General features: G+C 43.8%; 1 protein-coding gene across 5 annotated transcripts in view; it reads right to left on the reverse strand.

The window, feature by feature from the left end:
- The window catches only part of LOC118503793 (teneurin-m), a 535466-nt gene that overhangs the window by 439687 nt on the left and 80036 nt on the right, over positions 1 to 15743 (reverse strand). The window lies entirely within an intron of this gene.

The following is a 15743-nucleotide window of genomic DNA, read 5'->3' on the forward strand; positions in this document are numbered from 1 at the left end:
CTGTTAAGGTTGTAGAGCCAAAGAACAAGAAAAAAATGGTTAAAAATAGCAAGGAAAATTGTGATAAAATTTAATTAAATTTGCCCTCAAAATTACAATTACAATACAATTTATAAAAGCCACATTCTAATATATAAAATATAAAATAAACAAGACTGACTTTGTTTGCCTTTCATATCTTCTTCTGCTTTGAAATTACTAGCTCGAAAGCCATTTCTGGTTTTGCGTACGGGGAAGCGGTTTGGAAGGGATTTGATTGAAGGTCCTGTCGGGTGAAGGATGACGTCGTTATGGCCTCGATCACTATAACACTCGCCTTCAATGTAGGAAGTTATAAAATGAAAAGATTAAACTTTTTTCCCTAATAATTTCCTTCCAAAATATCGCTCCAAACAAAGGGTTACAAGGTGACGACAACAACAAAAAATCTCCTAGAATTCAATGCCGTCAGTGGGCTGCTTCATATTACAAATATCTTCATCAAACTCACAATTACAGCTCACAATTACGCATGCCTTACAAGGGGCAAACAGAGAGAGAGAGAAAAAAACAACTCTGCTTAATTGCAATTTCAACGACCAATTTGCATACTTCATCTGTCCAGCATCTCATCACCGCCACCATTCGCAAGAACCACCGCTGTCAATCGTTCTCAAACATTTCGCCCGTGGCATTTTTCTTCCTTTTTTCCTATTGCTTCGACGACAAATACACTCACTTTTCACCACCACCATCATCAGCGTGCTGTGTCGCACTAAGACTGTTTATTCAATTTTGCTGCTTAATTACTTTTACTTTTCCTATTTTCGAGAGTAACCCCTCCTCCCCTCCTCTTGCTGGCCTTTGATCGGCTTTTCCGAGGCCCGAGTCCGGCCGAAAGATATGCGGCCTGTTGTTGAAAGAATGAAATTTTGGTTGGGCCCAGTTGTGTTTACTGTGTCCTCCGGGTGCCCGCGAGGGACAGCTACTGACGGAAAAAAGTTTTCGTCGCCCAATTTTGTGTCGTTGTCCTGCCGTAAGTTTCTGCGACGTTCCTTTTTCCGGGAGCCTTGGCGTAATTTATATTTTCATCAAATTCAACCAAAATTAAACCTTATCTCTAATCCCAGCTCTGTGAGGCGAAGCAAACAGACCATCTTTGTTGTCCGCTTTTTCGGTGGGCTCTGTATTGCTCCGGCTGCTTTGTGTTTAACATATCTACGAGTCGGACCAATTTCGGCAACTGTTTGGTACGTCCGAACTTCCGCACAAAATGAGGGAGCGGAGAAATTGCCACCACTCAACCCCAATTGCCCCGTGGGAATCTGACCCACCGGGGTTGGCGACCACTTCGGGAGGACCACTTAAGCAAGCACTGCTTAAGTTTTGTTATTGTTATTTACAGAGATTTTCTTTCCACAAAAGTCTGGGATTCTCGCAAGGCCGGTCTCGGTGCGACATCATCGAATGTCGGTGACAATTTTTCATCATCATCATTATCGCCGTTATCATCGTCGTCATTCGCGAGTAGCTTCGTTTGGAGGTTTCACGACGGTCACAAAGAAAACAAAAAGGGACTAAGGTTAGTCCTTTCATCTTCTTGAGCACGCAATACCCTCGACAACAATGAGTGAACCAATTTAAGTGTCTAGGGAAACTCTTTTCTGTGAAAATTAATAAAGCAACTCGATTTGTTTCCCGGCGAAAGGATGTCGTGGCGAAAGTTTTTATAATTCTTAATAAACCTTTGAAAAGAATATTCAATTTTTTATCAGAATTTTTTCTTATTCAAGCAATTTAAGTATTCACTATACAAATATTCGAATACAGATGCCATAAACCATAAACCTTTCCTCCAAAACGCTGACCTGGTTGTCAGCTTTAAAAAATGTGTGTCATGTGCATGTTATGTCACACCCAAACGTTTTCCTCGCCTGATAACAGAAGTTTTCCACGAGCTGTTCGTTCAATCCTCAGATTACAACAAGATGACATATAAAGTGTGTATCCTGCCATGGTTGCCTCGGCATGTCGCTGACTGTGTAACTTGTAAACATTATTGCTGCTCCACACGACCTCGAATCGAATGTACCGGGAGCTCATAAACAAAATTTTACGTTCTCTCTTTCTCTCTACAATATTAAACACGACCATCCGACCTTGTGGGTGATGGTGCTAAAAAGGAAACAACATGCAGTAACAATCAAAAAGTGGTCAAGGAGAATGCAACACACACACGCACAGAGAGGAGAGAAAGCAACGATCGAAAGGGCATTTTTCATGTGACATAAAACCACTTTCTTAGACGCTTGGGCGTGCGTGCGCCGCAATGTGGCATCGGTTTTCGCTTCCTGACGTTTGTTGTTTTTTTTTCCTCACTCACTCACCAATGCAACCCCAACAACGGTGAAGGGATGAAGTCAGTACATAAATTCGATATTGATTAACTCGTAAATTTATTTTTCGCCCGTAAAATTATGTTTACATTTAATATTTACGCAAGAATGGCATCTTGCGTGCTGGAGCAGAATGGTGTGTTGTGATGTAAAGCAAGATGCAAAAGCTGAAAAAAAGAAACGCAAGATGGACCGTGTAGCACGTGATAGGGGGGTGGTACGGAAGAAACGCATCAAACGACACCAGTTCCACCGTGGAGATGCCGGAAGCTGGTTGGGGTGAAAAATCGATTAATGTACCCCAAGCAAATTGACTCATGAACCGAAGACTATTAAACCACCTTCGGGTGAAAGAAAGTAGCACATTTTTGGTCCGTAAGTTTTGCATAAGCCCTATATTCTGTGAGAATGAATGAACAGCTTTATTATATTAGACTATATCATACAATTAACGTAGATATCAATTCATCTAGGGCAAGGGAACAAAACATGGTTTGGCAATGTTTTGTACAGATTTTTGGGGTTCATATACTCCTCTGGTAGCAAGATAACACAAAGAAAATTTATATTTAGACAATTGGTATGCCACGATAACATTATTCCAAAACCTGTTTTCTACGTTTTTTTGTAAAATAAATTACTCATTAAAATTAAACTGAATAAAGGTTCACAAATAAAAAATCAACAGCTCTTCAATCACACCAGTGCTCTGTCTCCATGAAGATTAAGAATTTTTTGAATAACTTCTATTTGACGATAATAGCGATGGAGACGCCCAGTACTTGGTAAATATTTGTGAATGCCATACTCTAAACCATTTTTAATAATTATGTTAATTTATTTGATGGATTTACGTTTCAAGAGTCATAAAAATAAAAAGAAAATAACTTGAATTTTTCAGTTTTTATTTTTTTTTTATAAAAACATTTAATTTCAAACGATCCAATTTTTTTTGTTTTACATTATGTATTTACAATCATCTTGTAATGCGACGCTCGTCCCTTCAATTTTGCATTGTACCTGGCTTTACCTTTTTTCCCTACCTAATCCGAAACAACTTCATACCAACCCAACTCCATCTCTAACATAGATCTTAATGCCCGGCCCCACTTTAAATCCCAATGACAAGAAAATCGGCTCGTCCACCGTAATGAAGTGTTCCTCCTCGGTCCGGTTTTGATGCTCGTTATCTACCAACCACTGCACCCGGCTGCAGTACAACCAACGGTACTCGGTCTCGTTTGCCCTCAAGAATATGGTGCCGGCCCGTAGCACGGCGGCCACAGCGTACCGGCACGACAACGATGGCGACGACAGTTGCATCAGCAATCAAGATAGAAACAATGAATTATTCATCCTCGAACTCGGACTGCGCTGCTACGAAACGGATAACATTGTGTTTTGTTTACTGGATCTGGGACTGGAGTTTTTCTTCCTGCAGTCACTGTCCGTGCCCACCGCATCCTGACGCCATCAGGAGGGGGGGTGTGCGTGCGATCCCTTGGCATGTGTGGTGCTGTTGTGTTGCTTCCGACGGTGCTTCGGTGTGGCTTTTCTTTAAGCTATCCTTGCCGCTAGGCGGAAAGAAAACGGATCAGCGTGAAAATGGATGACTGTCGTCGTGTTTGGATACCAGCAATGTGAAGGATGAAACGGGTCGAGATAATGCACCGAATGCATCCCGCTTTTCCCTTGCCGTCAGTTTTCCACCAGCAGCAGATGATGATGATTGTGCTGCAACTAAGCGAACACTCGTTTGTGGACGTTTCGAGCGGTCTGTTTTCTGTACGGAAAAACTACGGCCAATGCGCACACAATCAAAACAAATAGACCTGCCCATTGCCCACTCACACACTCAGAGGGACCAGATCTGGTTTGCTGATGTCTCACAAGAAGCTAGAAGTTTCGAACGATACACACCACTAGCCAACAAGCTAGGCGAGGAAAAGTAAGGAAAATAGAAAACCAAGCAAAAGGCACAAAAAAACCTAACCATGCCATGAATAAATGCACAAAAATGCATCCTGAACCAGTGAAGGAGAACTGCCAGGAGAACTGCCTTCCGAGTCGTTGGCAACGCTGGGCAAATCTCGTAAGCGGAATCTAGAAATCCGGATATCACTATCTCAGCTACCAACGTCCGTTTGTATGGTGTGACTGCCTTGCCTTCAAGCAGCTCGATCTGGGCCGAGGTTTACTTGTAACAGATTAAGCTGTACAAAAGATTCACTCACACCGGGCTGGTTCGGTTGGCCGGCGGTAACCTTTTGCAGATGGCGTTAAAATTCATTGTGCCAGCAGATTAGCCGCCACGATTGCAACCGACGATTGGTTTGGGCTGGTGGTAATGAACATTGCTCCATTTTGTTTCTGATTTCATGGCCATGATTTGCTTTCCTTTATTAGCTACCCATTTTAACGGGCAGGAACGAGCAATGTATTGCGTTGATTTTGTTTTTAAGTAAATTATACTTTTTATTGGGTTTTTCACTTTGATCACTTTATTTTTTCCATTTATAAGCTAGTGAATAAAAAAATTGTTATAAAATGTGCTCCAACACAGGCGTTACAGTTGGTAATTAGCTGTAGAAATCCGAGAAAAATGTGTCTTTAATAAAATGCATAATACTCTTCAACGGCAATTACCAACTGATTCATCATTTAATTGTCCTTTTTTGGGAAAATAATCGCAAAAATTTAAACAACAAGCTCATCAACATCAACATGAAAACGACCGCCACGCTACTAAACTAGACGCACACAAATAAGAATTGATCTAAATCAAAACAGTATTAAAAACCTGCCCCACCAAGCACCCATCTATTGTAAAGCAGAAAAAAGCACAGCTGGTAGAATTAACATCAACCTAAGCCGGTTGTGCAGTGTTGCGATGAATTTAGATTATTTTTGCACCAAACAGGATTTGTTCGGTTTCGAGCTCTTTTTTTTCAGTGCTCTATTTTTCGCTCGTAGCCGCTGCCGCCCACACGCATTGTTATGGTTACACGTAGCATACACCTTCGCACAAAACGGGCGCCACCGCACAAGAACAACAAGGGACAGCAATGTTTTCCAACATTGTGCCTCATAAACAACATATCCTGCTGTTGTTGTAGCTCGTGGTGTCCCACGGACATTGGTTTGAAAATAAAGAGCGATGGTAGAAAAAACCATCTCGCCAAAAGCTTTCTAACCTGCACCATGCTCACGGGGACGCAGTGTGGATCAATGGTCGTGAAAACACATACCGGACGGCCTCGAACGGATAATTAAAACAAGTGTTGGTGAGCAATAAAAATACGCTGCATTTGTTGATCGGGTGCCAATCCGCTTTGGATCCGTTTAGAACAAATATTGGATAGCTCCAAATAAAATCTATCAATAAAACCGTAAAGTGATAAAACGGCGTCAAATGGTTAAACGAATAAATAATTCAATAAATGAATAAATAACAGAAATAGCTTTAAAAATCAATAAAAAATTTCACTAAAAATAGGAAAACTCACTAAAAATGTGAGAAAAGAAAACAAAATATAATCATAAACAAGTTAATCTATAAGAATGAAATAAAAAAGTGAACAAATATATAAAATATAGGAATAAAGTATAGCTATGTGAAAACAACACAAATACATCACAGCAAAAAAAGCAAAAAATAAAAAAAACAAACAAACGAAAGAAAACAAGTGTTAACCAGTTCCTTAAGTGCAACTAATTTTCCCCAACCTTACTTAACAAATCTCAAAACGCCTCCCGAAATTGGTTTGATCACATTTTGACTTTACATTACTCACCCGTCATCGAAACATTCCCACGGAAAGCTCACCTAATCATCAATACTTCACGCCGATTATCCGTTCAAAAGCTTGCGTGCCACTGAGAACAATGGCCCCACACAAGGCCCCCCAATCCAGTTCAATAGCCATTGGTGACTGAAGGATGCTGATGTGCCAGCAGGACAAAAGGCAATTATCGAGCATTATTGTTGTCAGCAACAATATCCATCCATCCGGGGTTATGATCAATGATGGGTAGTAATGCACGTGAATGTGCATTTTGGATGGGTTTGGGGGGGTAGTGATTGGTTGAATGTAGGCCATAATTACACATACACACATGTACACACTCAGGTGAGAAGGTTTCGACGGCAAGGAATTTCATTGTGACAAGTGGCCAGATGATTATGGCAATTGTAATGTTAATGATCGGTACGATTGGAATGTGAATGAACGCTGTGTGTGTGCATTTGGTGAACACTTTTTCCTTTACATCTTGTATTTAAAGTCCAGCTTAAAGCGTAATGTGGAAACCCTGTGTGACTCACTCCAGCAGACAGCATTGAGACATCCGAGAAGCAACGCTGTAAACATCGCACCAATTCCACCATAAAGCAATTAAAGTGCAATAAAAACACGTTTGATTTTTCACTCCTAGTTTTCCCCATCACACACACACACTCTCGCATATGCGAAGTGCATTCTGCTGTGCAGGGCTCAACCGAGCTCGAGTCTCGTGTGTCTTCGCCATAGTTTAACGCTTTAATTGCTTTATAACGCTATTTATGGTAGTGCGAGCGTCCCTAGAGCAACTGTAGTCTCAGCGCATTTTTCTTCCCTTTACAATCACACCTGTCCTCTCCCCCCCGCCCCTAGCCTACACCCCTCGACCCGTGTGCGTACCGGGCGTCGCAATAATAATCACGTGAGCTTTACTCATTGCTCTAGCACATGCGGTCGCGTGTGTAAAGCACGCGCACGGATGCAATTGTAATCCGTTTCTCATTTAACCAGCGCCACCAACACTAGCTGGCAGGATGGCTTTCTGACCTCAAGGACTCCTGCCATCTATACCATCGCCCTTCGCTATCTCTCTCTCTCTCTCGCTCTCTCCTCCCCTCCAAAACCGAGGGCATCTAACGAGAAGGCCACAAACCTGGTTCGTGTCAGATGTAATAAAAAGTAATTGCTATTCATGTCATGGCATGTGTGGCGGGTGTGTGTATGTATGTTTCGAAGAGGGAGGATTTGTGCCCGGACCTTCTCCACGGTGTTCCAGTACCAGGGTAAAACGCCACACAGCGCGAAGGAGTAACCTCCCGCCTGACCAACTCTATCTGTGCGGACTGATCTGACGGGCACTTGAGGCTACTTGGGAGCTAATAACAATAATAACAGCCGAGCCGAGCGATAATTGGCATGAGTTATGTGAACAAATTAGCTTTCCCGGTGGCATCCGTGCGCGGATAATTGAGTGGAGCGGGGATCGGGGTCAAGCGCAAAACCCGATCACGGCACGGAAAGAAATGATAGCGAGTTTTCCTTCTATTACAACATTGCTATTAATTATGATCATTTTGAGCTTCGTTCAAATATTGCTTTTTGATCTCGTGTAAAGGACTTAAAGTTTTATATTCTTCTTCTAAAAGTTTCCCCCGAAAAAAAAAAAATAGGAACCATATGTGTCACCGCTCTGCAAAATCCATTCTCTATGTCTGCCCGCCAAGCCAACAGTCGGCGAGCTAATAAAGAAGTTGCTCATTCGCTAATTTCTACATTCTACCATATAATGAGAAGCTCTATCTTTCGCTTGCTGTTTCCTCTTTTTTTATCCCTTCCACGACTTCATCACCCACATCGGCAGCAGTAAGAATCAGCAAACGCAACGGGTCCGTTTCACACGAGAAGTTTCGCTACATTTGCATAAATTTTATCTCCTATCGCACACCGACCGTCCAACCGACCGACCGGTCGCTGATCTCGAAAGCCTCCTCCACTGGCTGAAGTGAACTCAAACGTGTGTGTATGCGCAAAATGAAACGGTGCTTATGTGCAGTATTTTATGGGATTTTCCGCGATGAGGCTCCAACTGTTCCCACTCCCGGTGTGTGTGTGTGCTTTTGCAACCATCGAAACTAATAGCATTGCGCGAGTACGCGATGCAAATGGAACACTCGGTGGCATCCCATTACAAATGGAACGCTTTTCACCAGCCCGAGCTCACGCTACTCCTCGTTTAATCAGAGGCAGATGAAGAGACAGAGAGAGAGAGAGAGATAGAATGAAACCGAGACGGGAGAGCGAGTGAACGAGTGGCTTAATAAGAAATTGTAATGATGCTGTTTGAAGATTTTAATGGCATTTGTTCCTGTCGGGTACCTACGCCGACGAGATCCAAAGGTATGGAAACGGAGCGTTTTGGCGCAGATTTTTCCTTGTTAACCAAAACATAATGCAAAGGTAAGCGATGTTTCTATTAATTTACTGGAAGAATTTAATTTACTTTAGTGCTTTTCTTTAAATTTTAGTAATTAGATTCGATAATCCGTTACTTCCTAACAATTATTCATGTAGAAATTTACAAATAATGTTTGTTCTGGTGTTACACACTAGTGATTACAGTAGACTAAATTTACTTAAAATTAAGTAATAAATACATAAAAACTGGTTCATGTAGAGTACTCTTGTAGCTTTTCGGGACGTACCGACTGCCGAGCAGATAGCAACGCCGATCTTCAGATGGCAGGATCGTGATTCGAATCCCATCCAGACCGCCTGCCCGTAAGCAAGGCTAATTATACAGCTTCGGACAAAATCAAGTCAGGAAAAAGCCTGAGTTGGCAAGCCGAGAGCTCTCGAGGTTGTACAGCCACGTAAGAAGAAGAGGAACCTCATGAGCTATGCTGATACTCACATGTTGTCAAAAGTTTCTTTAACTGGAGTTTTAAAGAAGCATCTTACTTCGAACTCACCTTTTGTTATTATTTGCTACAGGAAAAAGCCGTTCCCGAAATCACAAAATTCGGGATTAATCTCTTAAAAATGTTAATGGTCAACGTTCCTGATAGTCTCCCGGATGCACAAAGCTGTTCTTCACCAGGAAGAGGAGATCAAAGAAGATCATCATATTTATCATGTGCTTTGTTCCAAATCTCATTCACACTTCGCGGCAGAATTTATCAAACCTTCTTATCTCGCTTTTCAGCTCAAAATAAAGAAATCACTGGTGCCGAAAATCTAAGCACTGGATCGCTGCCACTACAAAGGTTCCGCTAGGCCAAAATCGGATAACCACAAACTTTACACCCAACGAAACCAGCGGGTATTGCAAAACCCCGAAAAGGAAAAAAAAACAAGCTCACCGTTTCCACCGTTCACCAACACATCAAAGTGAAGGCTCCATTGCACGGGCCGAATAATCGCGCCTAATGAAAATCACCTGCAAATTGTTTCACCTTAATGCACGCACCAATTTGCGCTACCGTCGGTTAGGGCTACAACGGCCCAATGCTGAAAGCGATCCACGGCTTCGTGGTAACGGTGGACCGGCGTACGGCATACCGGTGGACGGTGAAAAAAATGAGCCTTCCTTTACGCCATCAATTGCAGTACAGAAGACGAAAAACTGGGAACGATGGGTGGAAAGAGCGACGAGGCTGATTTATCAGCGACGGGAGAATCATAATGATGACAGCCATTATCGCTCGTCATCCATCGCTATTCAGGCGCAGCGAAACGATGTCCTTTCGTGTGTCCGACGCGCGTGTATCCCGTCTCAAGGATTTGCGATGGGTGTGAAGCTGTCGGCTTATCGGGCGCTGCTGGATGCTTCGGCGCGGAGCGTGAGTTAGGGTTTGGGGTAGGGAAATGATGCTGGAAATTGGGGAGCTATTGGTAGAGGACACGACTCGGTGGTGACTTGTCGGTGAGTAGATCGGTCGGGGAAGATGGAAGGTGAAAGGGAAGGAAAATATTTCCTACGATTATCTTGTCGTTTACTCTTTTGTCGTTACCAAGTTCTTTTTTTTTGTTTGAGCTGTCTTTTAGTAATAGGAAAAGGAAATCAATTTCATAACAAAGGAGGGTATAGAGGAATCGGCTTTGAAGCTTGCTTAAAGTATCGAGGTACTGTAATTTTGTTGAAGCTTATGGAGGCCGGGCACTGTCATGTATTTACTGTCTTAAAACTTCATGAGCCTTCGTCCAACGTATTCAGGGTTATATTCAGAAATGAAAGGTATAAGCGTTTTAAATCCCGAAGGAATCGTCTCGGCGTCTCACTATGCCAGACGTCTTAGCTTCACTATCAACACTGACTATTGAATGAGCTAATGAGACAATTCCAGCATCCAACGGTGATCTACTACTCGCAACGAAAGAACGCTCCTCAATAGGAGCACTAACTCCTGTTACAGTATAAAGCTGGAACCACCGCTAACGGGATGGCTCTGCCGACTGACGCTTGATTGAGCACCTGGACCAGTCTTATAGCGCACCTAGGCTCTACCTATTTCTAGAGTTCTTGAAGTTTTGCTTCTCACATTTTCATAACCTCAGCGTTTTTATTTGCAAACTATTTCTCACCTTGGATTTTATACATTTTCACCAGGCTCCAGGCAATCAATGATAGACGAGCAGAATAAGCGCTCTGAGGCCCGTAGCTACCGTAACGCATCCTTCCATTTCAACGATCAACGCTTTGCACACGAATCTCATTGAATCGACATTCGATCAGCAGTACAGCAAAGCTCGCCGATCCGTAAACAACACAACTCCATGATCACCATGTGTCTCCGCAGCTCTTTTCTGCACGAATGTATCCAACAATTATCCTTCCTGAAAGGCCGACCGAATCGGCCATCCCGATTCATGACATGTGAATTCCACAACTGAGGGCATTTTCATTTTCCGATTGTGTGGCGAAAACTGGGGAAAAGTGTTGTCGTAAAATTGTTCACTCTGCTCAACCCATTCACAAGGGCACTCCATCCGGTGCCACACACTCTTCTGGGTCTCAGCCCGAACTTTGCTGATGTGTCTTAACTGACCTACCGAAGCGAGGCGTGATGCTTGTCTTTAGGCTCTCGTTCTCTCTCTCGGATGCATACACGTGAAAGTCTATTATGATAAAATGGGTGAAAGAAAAACAACTGCCCAAATCGGGATGGGTAGTGTGCAAAATGCATTGCCCAACCAGGTGGAGCATTCACACGGACAACAGTAGCAAGCGTGCTCGACTTTTCAAGTGATTCTTTCCCTGGGGTTTTGGGGCAGTAGCACCAGCAGCATCAACAGTCCCAGTGGCACACAATCGTCTCCAGCGGCACAGGTTGCTGGTAATGCTGGGATTTATTTATTGTTTGTCCTGTCGTTTCTGTCGCTACAGCTGGCATAAGAGGACGCAAAGAACTGAAGAAAAAGAAGAGTAAAGCCATCAGTCGAATAACATTCAGGCACATATGTGCGAGCGCTTAATGTTTTCTCTCACATTTATTTATGTGGGACACCAGAGCTGTGGGATAATAATGGAGAACAATGGACCTGCCCGGACATTGCCAGTGAATGGCTCTACTCCTCATTATTATTTTGCCGAACAAATCCCGAATGTGTTCCATCAAAAAAATTAAAATCATTTGACCAAAAAGCACAACTGCGTGGCGATGGGCCGGGTGCGGCGTTCGCCGGTGATAACGGTACTAACGGACGAGTAAATTATTCATTTTCACGACCTATTTCGCCTGGCTGCATCTAATTGCGAGCGCTGTTGCCCAGTTGCAGACCAGATTCGGACATGCCGTACACTCTCGGAACGCTTTCCCATTATGAAGTCGGTCGCCGCTTTTGTTCGTTTGGTTCTAGTTTTACCCGAGGATTTTCGGAGAGTAATGTAGATAAGCTTCTTCTGAGCAGATCGTTTCCGTGCCGTACCATCCTTTTGTCTGTTTAAAAACATCTCATATTGTGTGGTTCGTTGCATTTTGTTTTTTTTTTTTCGGAGGCCCTTCACAGGGGGCTCCAAATGTTACCGTAGAGCGTTTGTTTGCTTATTGTTAGTCTAAGCAATTGATCAAATTATCATTTCAAGCTGACCGAGCTGCGTCTGGTCGGGGGATATCTTTTTTCCCTTAAACCGGAAAAGTCACCTACAGAACCAGGGTGCAAAGGGTGCAAAAGGTCTGGCCGTTTTGGTGCGAAAATTAAAGTTCAACATACTGCCTCAGGTTGCGCCGTTCGGCAAATTGTCCGAACAACGGTTAAGCAAATAGTCATCATCGCTCCCGATAGTACAAATACAGTCCAAACACCAGCTGGACCTAAACAAACACGACGGGGGTCGGGAGTGCGACGAAGGGTAGGAAGAGACAAGTGCCTTAACTCACCCACTTCAGGCCAGTACTAAGGCTTCCACCGACAGGACGGTGGAGAGCACAGCTCAGACAGAATTTGGTTTTCGGTGCTAAATGGATTCGTCAACCGGGCAGAGGTCGGTCGGTCGGTCAGTTCGGTTGAGAGCCAAATTTTTCGGCAATTCGATGCGGCAGTACACAAAACCTGGCTGCCGCAAAGGTTATGTTTTACGTTCACAAACTCACGCGCTTGGGTGCGATCCACAGAAATTCATGGCGAGGGCAAATTTTGAAGTAAACAAACACATGTTCGAAGGCAACGGGACGCTGACGGCGAGTATTTAGAAGCCTTACCTGTGAAGAGAAATGAAGAAAAGGTATACGTTAGTAGTGGATTGAAGTTTGTTTGTGTCGTTAGATCATTAATTGATAGTTATGAGCATGGATTGAGGGGAAATTATTATTGGAAACGAAGCTCTTTGTACATTTGAAAGATTGCTCAAAGAGCTGCATTAAAGAAAGCTACTCATCTGCTGAATATTCATGTAGAAAAAGCTGAAGCTCTGTATTCTCTGTGTAATCTTGTATAATAAGTTCTAATAATTATTGATGAATTATTTTTGATCCCTCAGATTCTTGGAGACTGTCATCTCCGTCTATATATTTCTTGAAAATTTTATCAGGCATCAATACTCTTTTACCAGTGTTCCAGATCCATCCCCAGCGAACGGATCGTGCATTGCTCTCGCTGCTTACGTTTTAATAGTGTATTATTTTATTTGAAAATTATTCCTGGACAACCTCTCGCACACAAACGAGAACAAACATGTACAATCGCTCATAACCCGTCGCACCCAGAAGTGCGTTAACATCAACACATACTAACACCTTGAGCGTAATCTACGTATTCGTGTGATGGTAAACTTTAGCAACTGCCCAATAAGCTGCTCACTACTAACTATCCTACTGCAGCAGCATCAGCAGCTCCAACAGCAAAGCCGTAAAACCAACACTCTAACTTACAAATTTAACACTTCCTGCACACACACACATGCACCTTCCACGCTGGGTAAGCAGTGCCCGGTGAATGTTCGATGCAGTGCAGGAAGGTGAGCGGGTTTGTTGACTCGGGTAATATTATTTTATCACCGATACCGGGCCACCCGGACCCGGTATGCTCGGACGGGATTGAAGCTCAATTTCGCCGCTCTTTAATGAACGTTAAAAATCCTACTTTAAACAAGCTGCTCGGTGCGGAAAGTGTGGAGCAATGACGAGCGAGAAGGTGGCCAATGGGGGAGGAAAGGTAGAGAAATGTGTCCCAATAGCGGGGGGTTAGGTCAGAAACTTGCCAACTCCCGAGTGTCCGAACGAGAACGACTTCGATAACCTTTCAATCCAATTATTATTCTACCGCAAATTGCCACCCCTACCGGCAGGGTTCAGGGGGAGTGGGTGTGGGGGAGGAGGGGTAGGTGGGTTCCGATCTGGGACGCTGCACCCGACAGTAACCATAAATTTCACCCACTTTGCATCGACTGTCGATGCCTACCCCTTAATCGACCCACATCCACACACATACACCGACTCACACTGACCCTCTGTGCATCCCTTTCGTAACCACCCACCGTGGCCAGGAGCACGCCATCGTACCGTCTCAATTATCATGCACCGATATAAATGAGAAATTATTGCCTAAAGATAAACTTCATGCAAAAATATTTTCCCTCACGTCGCTTTTCCATTTCCCCAGCTCCAACAAAAAGGGGGGGGGGGGGGGGAGGGGGGTTTCCCAGTACCAGTGTGCACAGTGCACCGAGCGTTGCTGATACCCGCTATAATCCCATTCGTAACATCGCATTAAAACTCATTTATGCACCGGTGCATCGGGTGGTCACCGTGTCGGGAGGATGGTTTGTGCACGGGGTGGGAGAATGGAACAGTGGGACGTGGTGAAACGAGCTGGAAGCAAACGAGGTGAAAAACCGATGTCGATGTTGCTTTCACACGTTGGATGGAAAAATATTTATGCAGGCAAAGGCTGCAGCAAATGCAACTCCAGCACACACCGAAACCCCGAAGTCAGTTCCGAAAGGGGGAGCCGGGTGTGTGGGTGGCCGCTTGTGTGTGGGTGGGCTAGTAGATGTGTGTGTGTGTGTGTGTGTGTGTGTGGGTATTAGAGTGTCCCGAGCATCCCGACGGACTGCTCTCGCAGAACATTCAACAAAGCTATGCGACTGAGAGCGAAGGAGCGAGAAGGGAATCATGTTGGCCTGTGCGTGTGTGTTAGTGTTTAACGATATGTTAGTAAAAGGGAGCTAGTTAGAGGGAGAGTGGAAAGGGAAGTGGAGAACGGGCACAAGCGAGAAAAATCCTATCAATGCATCAAAACAAATACTCTTCGGGGCTTAAGTGCAGCAATGCAAAAAAATAGCATGGCAAAAGGGAAAACGCGCTCTCACCACGCTGAGTATATGCAGCTAATGGAAAGCCATAGCACTGCAGTGTTTGCCGATAAATTGAACGCTGTTTGGTTAAAAACATTCGAAGTAAGATAAAGTTGGCAAAGCCATCAAGGAGAGTATGAAAATGCATAGGAAAAACGAAACAAAATAGTGTGCAAGAAAATTGAAATGTATTTTTTTATAAAAAAGGCTAAGGAATAAATATAAAAGGAATATAAAATAAAGTAATAAAAGAGTGAAAATGAAACACAAAAAAGGAATCAACATTCAGTAAAACGAGCACTCATTTACTACATCTGCTGAGTGCCGTTCGAAGGTGTCCATCATGTCCACCCGGAAGTGTCGGCAGCAGCAACAGCCGATGTGTTGGTGAGTTCTGACGCCACCGTGCCGTCGTGATTTGACATTTCACACCACCGGGGACGCTAACACTGGTTCGAATTTAACGAAAGCAACTTGCAAAAGCTTCCCAATACACACACACTCTCGCACAATCGCAAAGGAAAAAAGCTCCACCATAAAATCTCTTCCCGAAGCGATTATTCAAGAGAGCCAGTGAGCGACAGAAAGACGGAGCGGGATAGAGCGGGGGCGAAGAAACGGGACAGGAGAGGACGCTTCCTGGTGGCGACCGGGAGATAAAACAGCATATCAAACACTAAACAACAGCGTGAGATAATCCTGCAAGCTTTCAGGTGGTCTGGGAATGGGAGATTCCCTGACTTGCGTCCTCACACCATCCCTTCCTGGACTCTCTCTCTCTCTCTCTCTCTCTCTCTC

The sequence above is a fragment of the Anopheles stephensi genome, chromosome 2 (assembly GCF_013141755.1).
Source record: "Anopheles stephensi strain Indian chromosome 2, UCI_ANSTEP_V1.0, whole genome shotgun sequence".
In the NCBI taxonomy this organism is placed as follows: domain Eukaryota; kingdom Metazoa; phylum Arthropoda; class Insecta; order Diptera; family Culicidae; genus Anopheles; species Anopheles stephensi.